Source organism: Mustela erminea, chromosome 10 (assembly GCF_009829155.1).
Source record: "Mustela erminea isolate mMusErm1 chromosome 10, mMusErm1.Pri, whole genome shotgun sequence".
In the NCBI taxonomy this organism is placed as follows: Eukaryota; Metazoa; Chordata; class Mammalia; order Carnivora; family Mustelidae; genus Mustela; species Mustela erminea.
The window spans coordinates 28,639,936-28,651,206 of NC_045623.1; the positions used below are offsets into that span (position 1 = coordinate 28,639,936).

Here is an 11,271-nt window from a genome sequence, read left to right on the forward strand (position 1 = left end):
TAAAATAAAACTGTATAGATTACATATAACTTGAAGGATATTGTTATTTTTTAATAAAATAGAAAATGATAGGGGCACCTGGGTGGTTCAGTGGGTTAAAGCCTCTGCCTTCAGCTCAGGTCATGATCCCAGGGTCCTAGGATCAAGCCCCGCATCAGGCTCTCTGCTCAGCAGGGAGCCTGCTTCCTCCTTGCTCTCTCTGCCTGCCTCTCTGCCTACTTGTGATCTCTCTCTCTGTCAAATATATAAATAAAATCTTTTTAAAAAAATCATAGCACCATTATTTAATAAGAATGAAGATTATGATGATGGCTGTCTTGGTGCATCTTTATGAGGTCCTTGAACTGCACTGTACTCTTTACATGGGTTATCTTAGTTAATCTAACCAACAACCCTATGAAGTCATTTCTTTTATTATCTTTCCTCTTGTACCCTTGCAGGAACAGAGACCCAGAAAGGTTAAGCGATTTGTTCAAGGTCACTCCACTGATAAATAGTGGAGCTGTGTTTCTAACTTAAAGCTTGAAATGATCTTAGAGATAATCAAATTCAGGGCTCAGCAAACTTTCTGTAAAGGACCAGATCCCCAAAATTTCAGGCTCTGTGTCGCAATTACTCAGCTCTGCTGTTGCATCAGGAAAGGAGCCACGGAAACTGCCTACACAAATGAGCTCTGTGGCAATCTGTACAGAGCAGGTGTGGTCTGGATTTGACCCAAGGCTGTTGTTGGCTGGCCCCTAATCCCGTCCATGTCACTCATTCTGTATACGAGAAGAAGAAAGCCCAGAAACGTGAGGGTATTTCTACTGCTGTTCGGTATTAGAAATAAGATGAAACGTCTTCTGGGTCTCAGTCCCATAATCTTTTAATGACACGAAATTCAGGAGGTTTCACCAATTAGTAAGATAACAGATTTTAATATCTTTCATTAAAACAAAGGTAAAATTCAGCTGAGACTATGATATTTGCTTACTGATAGGTACGTTAGGTAGAGGCTGTTTTTGAACTGAGACTTTTCTACTTACCTGGTTTGTATTGATGTGGTACACACAGCTCCAAGACCAAGCAGGAAAATTCCAAACCCGTCTCATTAAGTCAAATCAAGAATTAGGGGAGGCCAATGCTCAAATTGTTACAGACAAGATGATGAAGACCGCTGAATAGTTCCAGCAACACGTATGCAAAAATTCAATTGTGAAGGAAGCCAGACATGGGCCTTTACTTAGTTCCTTACCCCTGCAGCTGCTGTCTAGATTTTTCTCCAAGGCTTCGTGTAAACCCGTTAATACATTCCTAATTGAAAAAGGCATATTTCTCTCCCACCACCTCAACTGTCAAAATTCATGGCCTCTGAAATTTCATTTGGAAAACAATTCATCACAAAATCGAGTAATGATTGTTGCAAATTCTGATTCCTTGAAACATTCTTCATAAAATTTTGACTAAAAAATTTCTTAGATAATAAAGATGCCAAAAAAATATTGTGCTATATCAAAGAGAGAAGAAAATATTTGATCTTTGATGAAATGAGACCTTTAGCAATAATAATAATAACTAATAAGAAGGGTATAAATGCTAACCTTTATTATTTACTCTACATCAGACTCTGCCCTAAGGATTTTATACTGAGTCCTCAAAACCACAAATGAGGACAAAGAGGATCAGAGAGGTGAAGTCACTTACCCAGAGTTGTATGACTCGTAAAAGGCAGGACAGGAATCCAGGCAGCGAACCTGAGAGCCTGGATGATTAACCCAACTCTAGAGCCTGCAGCCCGGGGTTCACGCCCTATGCACCCTCCCTCTGCTACTGGGGTGGCTTTGGCCTGGTCAAATTTTCTGAGCCTCAGTCTCCTTCTCTGGGAGACAAGCCTAATTATGGCACCTCCTCTCTGGTGTTTGTGTGTATATCCATGCCAAGGGCTTAGTATCACACTGACTTAAATTTTCAAATTATCAATATGATGAAAAAAATTTAAATATATAAATAAACATTTCCCCAACAAACCCATAGGGCCTACAGACCTGATTTAAATTCCAGTTTTACAACTGACCAGCTACGTCACCTCAAATTAGAAAGTTAAACCTTCTGATCCTCAGTTTCTTCTTCTCTAAGATGGGGATAAAATAATAACTTCGCAGAGTTCACAGAAAGATAGGAAGAGGTCATGGCTTTAGGGTTCCCATCACAGGGCTAAGGAGGGTGCTGGGAAAATGATAGTCATTCCCAGCCTTGTTCCAGCACTTGCCTGCTCCTTTTGGGCTGTGAGAACCCTATGGTGACCTCAAAGCTCTGCCGGACCTCAGTCCCTGTCCTCAGATGGACTGTGATGCAGCTGGTAAGCTTCTGACCTCTCAGTGACCAGAGCCTCGTGATAGAGTAACACAAGGAAGAAGCTACGGTCATTGCAGTTAAATTAATAGGACAAGAAAGCACCTAACCCAGATATGGAACCCAGGGCATATCTCAGAATTTGTAAGAATTAGCAAGACAAGAGAAATTTTTTAAACACCCCAGGCAGAAGGAAAGCCTAAGTAAAAGTTCTGAGGTGTACAAATTAGAATGTTTGAGAAACAGGTCAATTTTTAGTATGGCAGGAGCCTTAAATTCTAGACAGAGAGCCCAAGAGATGAGGCTGCAGAAGTAGAGCTGGAAAAATCCCTGATTCCCAGGATGAATTTTTAATGGGGTGGGACAGGCTGATACCATCAGATGGGCATTTTGGAAAGATTATTCCAGGTGTGCCTTCTTGGGTCATCTTCCATCCTACAATATTCCCTCCTCACTCAGAATAACCACATCTCTGATCCTTTGTACCATTCACTGAATATGCAATCATGTATAGCTTCATTTTAACTATAAATATTTCTTGTATATTTTTGTGTTTTGCTTCTTTATCTCTTTCGCAGTGCTCTGCAGACGGTAAATGCTCAAAATTGTTGACCTCTGTCGTCACTCCCTAAGCCTGGCTTTTATATCCCCTGCAGTATCTAGCAGAGTTGAACATAGCTGAGAAATAAATCTTTTTAAACTTAACTGGGGAAAAAACAGTGCTCTTCTGTCTTCATTCAAAGCTGTGCTTGACCCACATTGTTTCAGATAGTTCCAAATATACCATCTAAAAGGGAAACCAACATAAGTAAACAGAACACACATTCCTCACACATAAGCTACCTTCATTGCCAACTGAGTTCATATTCAACTATTTGTCATCACTATGATTTAAGATTCTCATGCTCTACTGACGGAGCTAGCCAGGCGCTGACATCACTATGATTTAAGAAATTCACAAGAACATGGAGCCAACTAGTGCAGAAAGTCATAAAAGAGGAGAAGGCGTGTTAGCAGGAAATCAGGATGCAGGTAGTCACGCTTTCAAACCCAAATGAAGACTGTGGCAGATCCCAGCCTGTCAGCAGACGACTCAGTCACACCTGGGCAGAGTTAGCCCTGCCCTGAGCCAAGCCAGCACCTTGGACAGCTCGGTAAACCAAATGGCCCATTTTATCACCATTAGAAGAACCCTTTACAGGAAGGTGTGTGAAAGGGCTGGTCATCTTCCAATGAAGGAGTTAATTAAAACCTTGTCCAGAGATGGTGAGAGCCGTTGACATTTGGCTGCTTGCTTGAAACCGTATAGAAACAATGTTGAAGAAAGGAGTTGGGTCCCGCGTGGGAGCCAAGAACTGCCCAATTCTGGCATCCTCATGCCATTTCCTAAAGCAGTTCAATGTTCGAAACATAACTGAAGCTTTTGTGAGTCAGCTATTCAATGAGGTATATGATCCCTATTTTCGCCTAAATCATCCTCTGATTTAATAGGTAACTTGAATTTCTCTTCAATGACTTCAGAACTGTGCTAATGGTCAGTCACGGCAAACCTAAGCAAGAGCAGTGGAAGCATTAGCCCTAAGATCTGATACACAAGACACTCTAGCTACAGATGGTGAGAAGACAGTCAGAGAAGAAAGTTATTCCAGGTATTATATTAAGAAAGGGAGAAAGTCATTAAGCTGCCACAAACTAACATCATTGTGGGTATAAGGAAATGAGTCTTTAAGAAAAGTTGGGGCCACAAAATATTCCATGCTGATCTTTAACTATCATTCTTCCTCTTAAGAAACACAGTCCTAGGAGCAATCAGTAGTCAGCGAGAAACCCCATGACCATAAATCAAAAACTGCCATTAAAATCACATTAGCCTCAAAGTGATTGCCCTGGAATGGTAAACCCTGCCAGGGGTGGGGGCACTCTGTTGGTGTCAGCTTGGACATCTTGGAGCCCAGGAATTACTTCTGGGAGAACTACCCACGCGAAGAATCTTTGTGGATTTACGGTAATCAGGATACAGGATTCTATCTTCAGGAACTCAGTAAATCAGAGGGAGAGAAAGCTTTGCCTGCTGCCAGAAGGCTCTAGTACTTGAGTGCACTTTTGAGTGTGCACCTGTTGCCCAGGCACCATGCCATTGAATGCAAGCCGGCTGCAGCAAACTTTAACTTAATGATAATGATACTGACAAGAGTGATCATAGTCATAGCATCAATCACCCACTGGTTATCTGTTATGTGCTGAGCCTTTTATTCCTCATATACATGACCCTGTATTATCACAGGAACCCTCAGTGTAAAGGACATCACCTTCATGGATAGCCACAGACCCCAGGATCAACCAATTCCTCTTTCCGACAAATTTCTTCCTAAAAGCATATGCTCTAAAAAGGGCAAGGGAATTTGACAGGACTGGTTGCGACCTAAACAACTTTATACGACACCAAGAAGATCTCAGTGACATCTCCTGAGCATTGGCTCATTCTACCTAGACACAGAGCCAGGTAGAACTTCCATTTGCATATTAAAAGTCAACCTCATAAATTGTTTCCATTCCTCATATGCCGACAACCTAGACACCAGTACTTTGTAATACTTTGTCCACAGCTCAAGACAGAAGTAAGGCAAGAACCTATCTGTCCCAGTGGGGTTTTGGCTATAACATAAATCTAGTTCTCTTCCCTTTAAAACTGTGAAGTCTGGGTATCACTAAACTTCTGAATGAACTTAATCTATCAGACACTCTCTCATTTGAAGCTGTTCTACTCTAAATCCCACCAGCTTTTTTCGCAAAACGTATCCAGCCTTCACTGTCAAGCTTCCTGCCATTTCCTTTGCTATGATCACTGATTTTCCCTTGTCCTCTCTGTAGTCCCACGCACACGTTCTAGCTCTTCTGTCCAGTGCGCAGCCACCAGACACATGTGCTACTGGCACTTGAGATACAGTTAGTTTGAACTGAGATGTTCTGTAAGTGTCATACAAACACTGGATTTTGAAGACTTAAAGTAAAAAATGAATGTAAAACATATCAACAAATATATTGTATGTTGTATCAATATACAAATATATTAATAATTTGGATTACCTGTTGAAATGGTACTTTTATTTATTTTGGATTAAATAAAAAAGTATTAAAATTAATTTCACCTATCCCTTTTTTATTTTTTTCATAGGACCACTAGAAGATTTAAAATTACATCTGTGGCTCACATTTCTAGCTTAAATTATATTTCTGTTGGACAGTGCTGATCTATATCCTTCCAACTCAAAGTGTGGTCCACAGGCCAGAGTCATTTGACCTGGCAGCTCATTAAAAATGCAGAATGTCAGGGCTTCTCCATGATCAACTAGCAGTATATACAACTAATTTCAATAACTTTAGCATCTGTAGCCATAGGTCATCTGGTTCATGTATACATGTTACTTCTCAACGAGACGCATTTTGGAGTAAAGACCACAATTTGTGTTTCTTGTATAATTTTCATAAAACCTATAAGAGAAGAAGATACCCAGAGACACTGAATAAATTATTTGATCATTTAAAATTTATTCTTTGTGAAGTCAGATGGTTCCACCATTTTCCATATCAGTTCTTACATGTATTAAATTTTGGTCTGTGTTCATAATATTTTACAAGTTGGTGACTTAAATCTTCTAATAAAAATAAATGGATGGGGAAGGTATGTGCTATGAAGTGTGTAAACTTGGCGATTCACAGACCTGTACCCCTGGGGCTAATAAAACATTATATGTTAATTAAAAAAATTAAAAATTATTTTAAAAATAAATATATTTAAAATAGCATGCCTTAATCATGACATTAAGCTCATTCATATACTTTGTAGCTCTCCATCCCAAAACCAGCTTTGGAGAACTGAAGGAATTTACTCAAACTTCATAATGTCATAATTGATTTTTCTATATGAGAGATCACACAAAGTTACATTAATAAGTATAAATGTATTATATTCTTCCTTTCTTAGAGTTTCATCTGAGACTAAATCTGCTCTCTTCTTATCAATATGAAAATCATTACAGACATGTACACCAAAAGCTGGAGTGATTGTAAGCAGCTGTCGATGCCCATGTGCTTACGGTATATGATGAGAAAATAAGTTGATACCAATGGTTTTTAAAAAGAGAGGGATGGAAGAAAGGAAGCTAGAGATGGAGCCATATTCAGTACAATTTCCTATGGATTTTATATCTACTCTTGGACTCTAAAGAGCTGTCCTAACCTCAGTGACAATCACGTGACGTAGAAGACATGAATGCTCTTTGGAAGGCTTAGAAACTACACCTCTATAGTGAAGAACTACATCCCCAGTGAAGAATGATGTTCAGCCTGATGACTTTGAGATCTCAGCTACAATTAATCATCAAGTAAAGATTCTGTTGTAGGGGTGCCTGGGTGGTTCAGTGGGTTGAGCCTCTGCCTTCGGCTCAGGTCATGATCTTGGGCTCCTGGGATCAAGCCCCGTGTTGGGTTCTCTCTCAGCGGGGAGCCTGTTTCCTCCTCTCTCTCTGCCTGCCTCTCTGCCTACTTGTGGTCTCTGTCAAGTGAATAAATAAAATCTTTAAAAAAAAAAAAAAGATTCTGTTGTAGACACTAAAGTCACTAAGGAAAGAGGGTTAACTATTGTATGTGTGAAATGGTAATGAGTCAGTACTCATTCCAGTTTAATTGAGTGGAATACCCTTATTCTCTGAGCATTCTATTTATTTGAGGTTTTTCATCAAAAGGTCCCCCAAGTTGGGTTTCAGATCCTTGCAGAGATTAGGTAGTCTGTGATTTTTATATTTAAAAACTTCGTGTTAGTCTTTTTCTGAAAGTGAGCTCTTGCAGCTAATCTTAAAAAGTAGTTTAGGTGTATGGTTATTATTGTTGTTCAATCTCAAGACAACTAAAATTTGCATTAGCCTATAATGTTTTACCGTAACTTCTACATTTGCTACTGTAATTTCCCTATGATGTCAGGATAATGTAATGAACATACCCAAACTTGTTTGTTGAATGGAGACCAAAATGGTTCAAGAATCTTTTACTACCTCACATTTCCACTGAAACCATTAGGGCAAACAGGATAACATTTTGAGCCCTGCTTACAAAAGGAAACTTTCTTGAGCTGCAGAAAAGCAAAGACCCTTCCCTCCCAGCATAATACTACTTCAATTTCCTCACCAATGCAAGAAAGAGAAAGTGGAGAATGGAAGGAGGAAGAATTTCGTACTTCTCTTCATGGGGACTCCTGTCTTCTTTTTGTGGGCTACTGGCATCATAGTATTTCACTATAAATATTTCCAAGTGGATACAAATTCTCTCAAGTCTTTGGAGACAAGAATACCATTTATACCCATATGCGCTTATACCTGGTAGAACAAGATGAGCAAAAAAAGTTTATATACCCATTTAGTAAGAGCTGAAAGTCAAAGAAACCTCATCTCTAACACCCAACTATACTCTAATCACAGTGGAGCCCGTAAAAGTACAGAGTTAAGAGGAAGTACAGACCACCACAGCTGACTTTACCTATGTAAATGCTGAATGTGACAGGTATTATTGGCCACCTTCTACCCAGGGGCACCAGGAAGTCCGACTGCAAAATCATCAGTGGGTCAAGTTTAGGCTATTTAGTGCTTCACATCAGTCTATCTAATTTCCGTCTTACATCTGACCTCAACTTCACTTTCACAGTCCCCATTTAGAACTTCTCAAACAAAACAAATGCTTAAAATAGGAAGAAAGAGCTTTAGGGAAATTACAATCTCATGGAGTTTGGAAAAAAGAGTTGGGCATGTTCTAGTTAAAGGACAGAGGAGAGACGGAGGACGTGTGGACGCTGGAGCAGGAAGACAGAAACCAGGCGTAGGACGATCAGAACCCTGGACTGTAGAGGATGAGAAGGGGCGAGGGAGGAGTATGGTTTATTCGAGCATTTTACTTTCTTCAAGGTTCTTGGCACATGAAAGCCAATAATTGGGGGGCATGTTCTACAGCTTATAAATACCAATTGCCACTGTGGTAGTAACAGAGGCAGGGGAAGAGCTGTGGGCCAACATTATCTGTTTTAATGTTGACTGTAATTCTGGTCTTTGGTAATTACTGTTTCCTTCCCACCCCTACCCCCCAAACTGGCTTGTTTTTAGCAGCACTGTGCATAATTTATTGCCTTTGGCATATCAATTGGAAGAAAGCTAAAACTTTAAGTACTGACTGACCAAATGAAAGGCATTTTGTTACACAAAGAAATTAACAAAATAAACAAATACAATTTACAAGGCTAGTCTTTCCTTTTGTTTGTGTTTTTAAACTACCTTCAACTACTAAGGAAACCCCTAGGTTTATAAGACCCATTGCTCCACAATTTCTGTTTCTTACCTTGATAATAATAAGTAATCTACAAGCTTTAGTTTTCTACCCTCCTAACACCTCCCAAATATATAAGCCTATAAAGTCACAGCCCAGCATGCAGATTGCTTTCCCTACTTTTGATCTATCAAAGCCAATTAAGTAGTTAAAGATCATTTGCACAGTCAAAATCTTAGCTACATAAACATCATTTCCATGGCCCATTTCAGCTGGAATGTGTAAGAAGAAAATGTCCCAAGGATAAATATTCTCTTGCAGCTAGTATTATGGATACAAACAAAATAGCAGTTGAAAGAAATAATTTGGGGGGATGATAGCTTTCTAAATGCATAGGTTGTGCTGGCTTTTCTCCCTGGATACCATAAGGAAGGTCACTAGGAAGCCCAGTTAGTAATCAGAAGTTATTCTCTGGCATTCCTTTCATATTCTTGCTCTACTGGAATCTGTCCCCCCTGCCCAACCCTTGGCGGAACAGGAACACTGCTTCCCCTGCCTCCCTCTCAAATTGTGTCAGTGGTTTTCTCACACAGCTCTTGTCCCACTGAGTCATACACGCATAAATGATCTCTTTGTTCCTCACTGATGCTCTCAGACCATTCCCTCTCCTTCTGAGAAAACCCCTCAGATTTGAACAGCAGCAGACTGTCACCTACACTTCGTTATTGCAGTCATCCAGTGAAAACTCCCCCAGCCCCACCACACACACCCACATGTCACGTTCCCTCATTTCTTTTTCCAGGTTCATAGTCACTCACTCTTGTACTTACCCGCCTTTCTCCTGGGTGATTACGTAAATGATCCCTGTAACAACTTGCCCTTTTAGTGCTTCAGGTTTCTCTCCTCCACTCACCTGTACTCCCCACTAACTCTCCCCATCCCTACGGTCACACTTTAGACCCTGTCATCACCAACAGTGAAAGCTTCCCATTAGCCCTGTTTCATGCTCCTCATTCTGCTGACCATCTCCAATGTTTCTAGTTCCTTTTAGTATCCCAACCCAAAGTTTTTTACTCCATTTCAACCTGTAATGGTGATGTTCTTATAACCTTTCAATGACTCTCACCTCTTAATGTCTTCACTTCCTTCCTTATTGACTTTAAACTCCCTTGCCAACCACCCCCTTGTAAATTGCCTGTACTCCTTTGCTTCTCCCTTCTTGCTTTGATATGCTCCCCTAACAAAACGGCACCACCCACTCTGCCCCTGTACTCATGCCACGGAATGTGACTGGAACAAAACACGCAACAACCTCGACGGGTCTCACTACTAATGTATGAGTTTCAAGTGGCTGCTTAATGCTGCTAGGCAATCATATTGTTATTAATGATTATATCATATATCAGGATATATACCTTATCACACCACAGATTATATTTTAAAAGCCTATGCCTCAATCATCTTACATAGCCCTAGTGCATACACTCATGCACTCTTCTAGAAGACTATTTCACACTTCCTCTTTCATCTGGAAACCCCAATGTGTCCTTCACTATCCTCATTCTTGACTGTTGACTCCTGCTTTTTAATTTACTAAAAAATAAACGCAGTGAGAAAGGAGGCTCTGCAGAGTCCCACCATCACATTTTCCCACCTACCAGAATCTGTCTTTCTGCCTTGATGAACTCCCATGTTCCTGACTTAAACCATTCATGTATGACATTCCATCCACCTTCACAACCCCAAAACAATGCTGCCGTTAATTCTTCCTGTGATCTCCTGCACCATCCTACTTTCTTCTCAACAGGATTATTTCTATCAGCCTACAAAGAGGCCAGTTTTTTCCATATTAAAAGGAAAAAAAAAAACAAAACAAAAAACCTTTCTTTACCCCTCTTCCCCTAATAGTTCCTGCTCCATAAGCAAAGTTCCTTGGGACAACCGTGTGTCCTTTTCTCTAATTCTTTACCCCGTTCTGTTTAAGTCTTTCCAATTGGCCACCAAAATTGTTTTTGTAATGGTCACCAATGCTATCCATGTTCTTGCATCAAGTGGTTAATTCTGGTTCATATTTACTGGACCTGCTGAGGAACACTTAAAAGAGATGGCCACTCCTTCCTCCCCACAGTGTCTTCACTTGGCTTGTGGGAAATCAGGGTCTCTTTGGTTTTCCTCCTACCCCACTAGTCGTCACTTCTGTTTCCTTCCTCTCCTCCTTGACTTCTTAAATATTGCACTGTCCCAGGGTGCAGACTCTGACCTCTTTTACTCTTTTTATTCATTGCCCTGGTGATTTCATCCAGCTTTAAGTGAAGTTTCCTTGCCATCAAGTTTCAGAAGTATGTCTTCTAGCCCAAAGCTCTCTTGATTTCCAGACTCGTGTACCCAACTAACAACTCAACTCAGATGTCATTAGGCAACTCAGATTCAATATATCCATAGGTAAACGCTAACCGCTAACCGCCCTCCTGTCCCCTAACCTGCTCCAAGCATAGTTTTTCTTAATCCAGTTGCTGGCAACTCTGTCTTTCAGAACTCTTAGTCCTGAAACCTTGACTTTACTTTGTTCTTCCTACTCAACATCAGGAAATGCTTTGGTCCTCCATCCACATGCACCCCGAATGTGACCAC

General features: G+C 40.4%; 1 long non-coding RNA gene across 1 annotated transcript in view; it reads right to left on the bottom strand.

The window, feature by feature from the left end:
• Positions 1-403: 403 nt before the first annotated feature.
• The window catches only part of LOC116567476, a 78,289-nt gene continuing 67,421 nt past the window's right edge, over positions 404-11,271 (bottom strand). The window contains exon 7 of the long non-coding RNA XR_004276227.1: positions 404-3,118. This is a non-coding gene — a long non-coding RNA (uncharacterized LOC116567476). The remainder of the gene's footprint in view (positions 3,119-11,271) is intronic.